Consider the following 9,650-nt stretch of genomic DNA (forward strand, 5'->3'; position numbering starts at 1 on the left):
GCCTGATTTGCATACAGCATCACCAAATCAAGCGTGCGCATGCGTCACGGGATGCTAAAGAAGCTGGCAGACTTTAATGGTGCTTCAACTCTTATAAAGGGGAAAAATGCTCCATATTATTCTGTGCAAAACGACCTTTAAATGACCGAAAAAGGGTCTGCTCTGCGCAAAACTTCACCAAATCGGCTGAGGACGTGCGCCATATTATCCCAAAGAAGCGTGCAAACTTTTACGGAGATCGGGCCATCGGTAGAGGTTTTACAGTTTTAAAGGTTAAAAAAAGCACCACATTCGCATGATAAATGAGCTGAAAATATGAAAATCGACATTTCCCCCCCCCGATGGGCATGTCAAGACGCTTGATAAAGTTTTTGTAACCAGCAGCCCGAAAATCAAGTTCTCAGACCCTATCGTTGTTTTTTTATAGGCCTTTTAAGGCTCTTTTTATGCCCTTTTTATTAGGGGTTCAAGCCTGAAGGGCTGAAACCCTATTGTTATTGTTAATTTTCCCATGATGCATCATTCTCCATCTAAAACTGATCGGGCAGACCAAACCGTAAGTCGCAGAGACTTGAAACTTTCAGGGCTGGTGGCACTCACACCGACTACCTACGCCACCGAGGCACGCCCCGATCGGCCTGACGGGGGCGCTACAGCGAGCAAAAGTACGAAACGGCTCATAACTCCTTAACCGTTAGGCGTGGGCTCAAGTGTCTTATATCGTTGGAATCCTTGGCTCGGGACGGACAAAACGCATGCCTCGGATTGCCTCGTCACCCTGGGAAAAATTTCGGGAATTTTGGCATTTTCCAAAAACCTACTTTTGCGAACTAGTCCTAGGTTTTTGGCCCGACCGGAACCAAACCAGTGCAGCCAGATTCTCTGGAGTCTGAATGTCAATAATTATTAAAAAAAAGTGCAAATTTGGGTTCACAGTCCCTAAGGGCCGCCAAAACGTTTGAGGTGGGAGGGGCCCCTTTTACTCAATTGGCTATTACTCGTCAACGAAACGAGATATTGTCACCAAACTCAGCACGCCTATGTAAGAGCTCACTCTGTGGCTGCGTGAAAAAGGACACGGCGGACCGCCACTCGGTGGCGCTATAGCAACTAAAAAGCTGTCAAAATGATGCATTTCTATGGAAAATCCCATTCAATGGCTGAAAGCGGCCCTCTTCCTGCCTGATTTGCATACAGCATCACCAAATCAAGCGTGCGCATGCGTCACGGGATGCTAAAGAAGCTGGCAGACTTTAATGGTGCTTCAACTCTTATAAAGGGGAAAAATGCTCCATATTATTCTGTGCAAAACGACCTTTAAATGACCGAAAAAGGGTCTGCTCTGCGCAAAACTTCACCAAATCGGCTGAGGACGTGCGCCATATTATCCCAAAGAAGCGTGCAAACTTTTACGGAGATCGGGCCATCGGTAGAGGTTTTACAGTTTTAAAGGTTAAAAAAAGCACCACATTCGCATGATAAATGAGCTGAAAATATGAAAATCGACATTTCCCCCCCCCGATGGGCATGTCAAGACGCTTGATAAAGTTTTTGTAACCAGCAGCCCGAAAATCAAGTTCTCAGACCCTATCGTTGTTTTTTTATAGGCCTTTTAAGGCTCTTTTTATGCCCTTTTTATTAGGGGTTCAAGCCTGAAGGGCTGAAACCCTATTGTTATTGTTAATTTTCCCATGATGCATCATTCTCCATCTAAAACTGATCGGGCAGACCAAACCGTAAGTCGCAGAGACTTGAAACTTTCAGGGCTGGTGGCACTCACACCGACTACCTACGCCACCGAGGCACGCCCCGATCGGCCTGACGGGGGCGCTACAGCGAGCAAAAGTACGAAACGGCTCATAACTCCTTAACCGTTAGGCGTGGGCTCAAGTGTCTTATATCGTTGGAATCCTTGGCTCGGGACGGACAAAACGCATGCCTCGGATTGCCTCGTCACCCTGGGAAAAATTTCGGGAATTTTGGCATTTTCCAAAAACCTACTTTTGCGAACTAGTCCTAGGTTTTTGGCCCGACCGGAACCAAACCAGTGCAGCCAGATTCTCTGGAGTCTGAATGTCAATAATTATTAAAAAAAAGTGCAAATTTGGGTTCACAGTCCCTAAGGGCCGCCAAAACGTTTGAGGTGGGAGGGGCCCCTTTTACTCAATTGGCTATTACTCGTCAACGAAACGAGATATTGTCACCAAACTCAGCACGCCTATGTAAGAGCTCACTCTGTGGCTGCGTGAAAAAGGACACGGCGGACCGCCACTCGGTGGCGCTATAGCAACTAAAAAGCTGTCAAAATGATGCATTTCTATGGAAAATCCCATTCAATGGCTGAAAGCGGCCCTCTTCCTGCCTGATTTGCATACAGCATCACCAAATCAAGCGTGCGCATGCGTCACGGGATGCTAAAGAAGCTGGCAGACTTTAATGGTGCTTCAACTCTTATAAAGGGGAAAAATGCTCCATATTATTCTGTGCAAAACGACCTTTAAATGACCGAAAAAGGGTCTGCTCTGCGCAAAACTTCACCAAATCGGCTGAGGACGTGCGCCATATTATCCCAAAGAAGCGTGCAAACTTTTACGGAGATCGGGCCATCGGTAGAGGTTTTACAGTTTTAAAGGTTAAAAAAAGCACCACATTCGCATGATAAATGAGCTGAAAATATGAAAATCGACATTTCCCCCCCCCGATGGGCATGTCAAGACGCTTGATAAAGTTTTTGTAACCAGCAGCCCGAAAATCAAGTTCTCAGACCCTATCGTTGTTTTTTTATAGGCCTTTTAAGGCTCTTTTTATGCCCTTTTTATTAGGGGTTCAAGCCTGAAGGGCTGAAACCCTATTGTTATTGTTAATTTTCCCATGATGCATCATTCTCCATCTAAAACTGATCGGGCAGACCAAACCGTAAGTCGCAGAGACTTGAAACTTTCAGGGCTGGTGGCACTCACACCGACTACCTACGCCACCGAGGCACGCCCCGATCGGCCTGACGGGGGCGCTACAGCGAGCAAAAGTACGAAACGGCTCATAACTCCTTAACCGTTAGGCGTGGGCTCAAGTGTCTTATATCGTTGGAATCCTTGGCTCGGGACGGACAAAACGCATGCCTCGGATTGCCTCGTCACCCTGGGAAAAATTTCGGGAATTTTGGCATTTTCCAAAAACCTACTTTTGCGAACTAGTCCTAGGTTTTTGGCCCGACCGGAACCAAACCAGTGCAGCCAGATTCTCTGGAGTCTGAATGTCAATAATTATTAAAAAAAAGTGCAAATTTGGGTTCACAGTCCCTAAGGGCCGCCAAAACGTTTGAGGTGGGAGGGGCCCCTTTTACTCAATTGGCTATTACTCGTCAACGAAACGAGATATTGTCACCAAACTCAGCACGCCTATGTAAGAGCTCACTCTGTGGCTGCGTGAAAAAGGACACGGCGGACCGCCACTCGGTGGCGCTATAGCAACTAAAAAGCTGTCAAAATGATGCATTTCTATGGAAAATCCCATTCAATGGCTGAAAGCGGCCCTCTTCCTGCCTGATTTGCATACAGCATCACCAAATCAAGCGTGCGCATGCGTCACGGGATGCTAAAGAAGCTGGCAGACTTTAATGGTGCTTCAACTCTTATAAAGGGGAAAAATGCTCCATATTATTCTGTGCAAAACGACCTTTAAATGACCGAAAAAGGGTCTGCTCTGCGCAAAACTTCACCAAATCGGCTGAGGACGTGCGCCATATTATCCCAAAGAAGCGTGCAAACTTTTACGGAGATCGGGCCATCGGTAGAGGTTTTACAGTTTTAAAGGTTAAAAAAAGCACCACATTCGCATGATAAATGAGCTGAAAATATGAAAATCGACATTTCCCCCCCCCGATGGGCATGTCAAGACGCTTGATAAAGTTTTTGTAACCAGCAGCCCGAAAATCAAGTTCTCAGACCCTATCGTTGTTTTTTTATAGGCCTTTTAAGGCTCTTTTTATGCCCTTTTTATTAGGGGTTCAAGCCTGAAGGGCTGAAACCCTATTGTTATTGTTAATTTTCCCATGATGCATCATTCTCCATCTAAAACTGATCGGGCAGACCAAACCGTAAGTCGCAGAGACTTGAAACTTTCAGGGCTGGTGGCACTCACACCGACTACCTACGCCACCGAGGCACGCCCCGATCGGCCTGACGGGGGCGCTACAGCGAGCAAAAGTACGAAACGGCTCATAACTCCTTAACCGTTAGGCGTGGGCTCAAGTGTCTTATATCGTTGGAATCCTTGGCTCGGGACGGACAAAACGCATGCCTCGGATTGCCTCGTCACCCTGGGAAAAATTTCGGGAATTTTGGCATTTTCCAAAAACCTACTTTTGCGAACTAGTCCTAGGTTTTTGGCCCGACCGGAACCAAACCAGTGCAGCCAGATTCTCTGGAGTCTGAATGTCAATAATTATTAAAAAAAAGTGCAAATTTGGGTTCACAGTCCCTAAGGGCCGCCAAAACGTTTGAGGTGGGAGGGGCCCCTTTTACTCAATTGGCTATTACTCGTCAACGAAACGAGATATTGTCACCAAACTCAGCACGCCTATGTAAGAGCTCACTCTGTGGCTGCGTGAAAAAGGACACGGCGGACCGCCACTCGGTGGCGCTATAGCAACTAAAAAGCTGTCAAAATGATGCATTTCTATGGAAAATCCCATTCAATGGCTGAAAGCGGCCCTCTTCCTGCCTGATTTGCATACAGCATCACCAAATCAAGCGTGCGCATGCGTCACGGGATGCTAAAGAAGCTGGCAGACTTTAATGGTGCTTCAACTCTTATAAAGGGGAAAAATGCTCCATATTATTCTGTGCAAAACGACCTTTAAATGACCGAAAAAGGGTCTGCTCTGCGCAAAACTTCACCAAATCGGCTGAGGACGTGCGCCATATTATCCCAAAGAAGCGTGCAAACTTTTACGGAGATCGGGCCATCGGTAGAGGTTTTACAGTTTTAAAGGTTAAAAAAAGCACCACATTCGCATGATAAATGAGCTGAAAATATGAAAATCGACATTTCCCCCCCCCGATGGGCATGTCAAGACGCTTGATAAAGTTTTTGTAACCAGCAGCCCGAAAATCAAGTTCTCAGACCCTATCGTTGTTTTTTTATAGGCCTTTTAAGGCTCTTTTTATGCCCTTTTTATTAGGGGTTCAAGCCTGAAGGGCTGAAACCCTATTGTTATTGTTAATTTTCCCATGATGCATCATTCTCCATCTAAAACTGATCGGGCAGACCAAACCGTAAGTCGCAGAGACTTGAAACTTTCAGGGCTGGTGGCACTCACACCGACTACCTACGCCACCGAGGCACGCCCCGATCGGCCTGACGGGGGCGCTACAGCGAGCAAAAGTACGAAACGGCTCATAACTCCTTAACCGTTAGGCGTGGGCTCAAGTGTCTTATATCGTTGGAATCCTTGGCTCGGGACGGACAAAACACATGCCTCGGATTGCCTCGCCCTTCAGGCGCCAATTTCGAGATATTTTGTTTTTTTTGAAAAACCTACTTTTGTAAACTTCTCCCACATCTTTTCCCTGATTGGAACCAAACCACTGTAGAAATGTTCTTTGGAGGGAGACTTTTAATAATTATGAAAAAAATTAAATTTTCCAATTCTTGGTCGCTAAGTGGAACCAAAATGTTCAACTGGTCGGGGGCCACTTTTACGAAAATGACTATAACTTGTGCATGGAAAGAGATATTTTCGCAAAAGTTGGGTCACATGTCTATGAGCTCATACTTCGGTCACTTGAAAAAAATTGCGATGATTGTCCACTTGGTGGCGCTATAACATGAAAAAAACACAAAAACGGCTATAACCACACGACCACTAGTCCGATTGACTTGAAAATTGGTCTGCGGTGTCTTGGCCCAAGCTACCATTTAGGTCTATGAGGACATTGGCGTATCTCAAAAAACATGACCACCATAGGCCAATGAAATTTGAGCACCTATTATGTTTATGGCTCTGTAATCAGGTGGTGTTGCACACATCCGCAAAATATTGCATATCATATAACAGATCTCCTCATGGTCAACAACTTTGCCTCTGGGGCCATTGCTGTCAATCAAATCGTTAATTAAATATTTGTAATTATGTTAAAAACCTACTTTTGTGAACTTGTCCCTGGTTTTTTGCCCGATCAGAACCAAACCAGTCTAGGACATTTCTTTGGACTCTTTAGATCAATAACTATCAAAAAAAGTTGAACTTTTGCATTTGAATGGCTATAACAGGGCCATTTAAAAAAGAGGCGTGGCAAAATACACTCAAAAGCCTATAAATCCTAAGGGAAAACTCAAAACTTCACGAAAATTGTTGGGTACATGTGGCATAACATGCTGATGAAGCATGCAATGTTTTTAAAGAGATCGGACAATAGGTAGCACTATAACTGTGAAAAAGCTTTAAAAACCATACATTTCCTACACTGAAAAAAATTTGGAGTGACATTTACTTAAAAAAAGCTAGGCAACTTTTTCCACACAAAAAGTGCTTGTAATATTTACTCGGGGTATTCTAAGTAATATTTACTTACTAGAACCACTTATTTTTTATGTAAAATACACAAGTAAATTGTACTGGCAAGATTGTAAGTTTCACTCAGATTACCATTGCATCCAATTACAAACCCAAGTGAACATTGTTAATATTTCTGAGTTTTGCATGATGCCCCCAGAATGCATTATGGCAGGAAGCATGTCACCATTGTTGAGATTCTTAGGCTGAATCTTTATATCTGTGTGTGAGAAAAGCTTGCAGGAGTTCAAAGTGCTTAGTGTACAGTCTGTTATAAAACGTATTTAACTTTTCTGGTTAAAACTGTGATGGATCTTTTCTAGAATAAAACAAGGTTAATAGTATATTGCTCATACTCAGGTATAAGATCTGTGAATTAAGCCACTACACAATGATCATATTCTGATCATCAAGCGGCCAAAAGCATCTGATCATGTTTTCTCTGCTTTTCTTGCCATAACAAACCCAGATACAGCAATGAGAGAAACATTAACATTAAAAAGTCATCAAACTGCCTAACTAAAGAAAACACTAATCGCCATAATGGTGACATAAAAAAACTCTCTTAATTCTCAATAGGAGCTTATGTAGCTTTAGCTATCGTTATTGTGATTACAACTCACGTTCAGTTAAAAGTCAAAACTTATTGAGAATAAGTCAGCCACATAAAAAGCAACATCCCGAAATGACCATCTCTGCCACCACTGAACAAGTGGGATCTTTGCGAAAAATCTGTGCGCATTTTCAAATGCACTTTGCTTTTCAGATTTAACTTCACTTAATATTGTAGGTGCATGTGCTGTGACTATAAAACATTAAATATTATTTGTAAATATATGATAAAATTCACTCTTTTTTCTCAGTTAAGTTATTACATGAATAGACTGTACATTTTACTTAAGATATATAGTTCCAACTTAAACTTGATTTTACAATGTAATACTTACATGAATTAATATAATAGATTTTACCATACCGCAAAGTCATTTTTATCAGTGTATGGTAAATTGCCTATATTGGCTGTAAATGGACTTTTCCATCTATTATTTCAGTATAAATAAACTTAAAATCTTTAATGCCTCTGTGCTTAAAAGGCCTTAAAAGCTTGAACCCCGCTAAATGCTGCTTGCAGCTTTAATTATTATTATTATTCTCCGATAAAACGCGTTGTGCAGCCCAAACCGTAAGGGCTAGAGACTTGAAAATTTACCCGAAGGTAGTCCAAAAATCGAGGAGAGGTTATCAAAATATGAGCCCAATCGGCCAATAGGTGGCGCTATAGCGCAAAAAACCAAATTTTTTTACATTTGTGAGCTTTTCTCATAAACCGGTGGTCGTAGACTCAAATGATTTATACTTTTGACATCCTTGGGCCAAGACGAAAAAACTGTAAGCGGGAATTTTTTTGTTTCGTCTTAAAATGTCCGCCATTTTGGAGTATGTCTGAAACCTATTTTTGAGAACTAGTCCCTGGTTTTTAGACCGATCGGAACCAAACCAGTGTCAAAATGTTCTCTGGTGGCTAATTATCAATAGTTATCGAAAAAAAGTTGAAATTTCGATTCATTTTTGCTAATTGGCTTCAAAATGGACATTCAGGGCGGAGCCTATTTTGCTAAAAAGGCTATAACTCAAGAAGGAAATGAGATATCGTCACCAAACTTGGTACACATGTGTATCAGCTCAATTTGAGGTCACGATAAAAAAATCGCGACGATTGGCCACTGGGTGGCGCTATAATGTGAAAAAAACATGAAAATAGCTATAACCACAAGACCGCTAGTCCGATTGACCTGAAAATTGGCATGCAGTGTCTTCGCCCAAGGTACCATGTATGTCTATGAGGACATTGGCGTATCTCAAAAAACATGGCCGCCATCGGCCAATTACATTTGAGCACCTATTAGATGGGGTTAACGAAGGCCGATCGGAACGAAACTTGATGGGCATGTTTGACTCATGGTCCTAGAGGTCTGTAAGAATTTTGAAAGAAATCGGCCACTAGTTGGCGCTAATGAGTTTTATGGCTCTGTAATCACGTGGTGTTGCACACATCTGCAAAATATGCATATCATTTGATAGAACTCCTCATGCTGAACAACTTTGCCTCTAGAATCATTTCTGTCAATCAAATTGTTAATTAAATATTCACTATTATGTTAAAAACCTACTTTTGCAAACTAGTCCCTTGTTTTTTGCCCAATCGGAACCAAACCAGTCTAGGACAAGTCTCTAGACTCTCTAGATAAATATTCATTGAAAAAAAGTTGAACTTTTGCATTTGGATGGCTATAACAGGGCCATTTATAAAAGAGGTGTGGCAAAATACACTCAAAAGCCTATAAATCCTAAGGGAAAACTCAAAACTTCACGAAAATTGTTGGGTACATGTGGCATAACATGCTGATAAAGCATGCAAAGTTTTAATTAGGGGTTCAAGCACGAAGTGCTGAACACCTATTGTATTTGTACTGATTTTTATTATTATTAGGGGTTCAAGCATGAAATGCTGAAACCCTATTGTAATTGTACCGATTTTTATTATTAGGGGTTCAAGCACGAAGTGCTTGAAAACCTATTGTATTTGTGCCGGTTTATTATTCTGCCGTAAAACGCATCGTGCAGACCAAACCATAAGGGCTAGAGACTTGAAACTTGCCCAATAGGTAGTACAAAAATCGAGGAGAGGTTATCAAATTATGAGCCAGATTGGCCCATAGGTGGCGCTATAGCGATCAATTGCGCAAAACTGCTCATAACTCCTAGACCGTTGGCCGTAGCCTCAAGTGCCTTATATCGTTGGAATCCTTGGCTCGAGACGGACCAGGCGCATGCCTCGGATTGGCTCGTGACCTGGGAAAATGTCCGGCTATTTTGGCTTTTTCCAAAAACCTACTTTTGCGAACTAGTCCCTGGTTTTTGGCCAAACCGGGACCAAACCAGTGCAGGCAGATTCTCTGGAGTCTGAATGTCAATAATCATTGAAAAAAAGTGGAAATTTGGGTTCAGGGTTCCTAAGGGCCGCCAAGTTTGAGGTGGGAGGAGCCCCTTTCGACTTAATTGGCTATAGCTCGTCAACGGAACGAGATGTTTT

Source organism: Pseudorasbora parva, chromosome 19, assembly GCF_024679245.1.
Source record: "Pseudorasbora parva isolate DD20220531a chromosome 19, ASM2467924v1, whole genome shotgun sequence".
Taxonomy (NCBI): domain Eukaryota; kingdom Metazoa; phylum Chordata; class Actinopteri; order Cypriniformes; family Gobionidae; genus Pseudorasbora; species Pseudorasbora parva.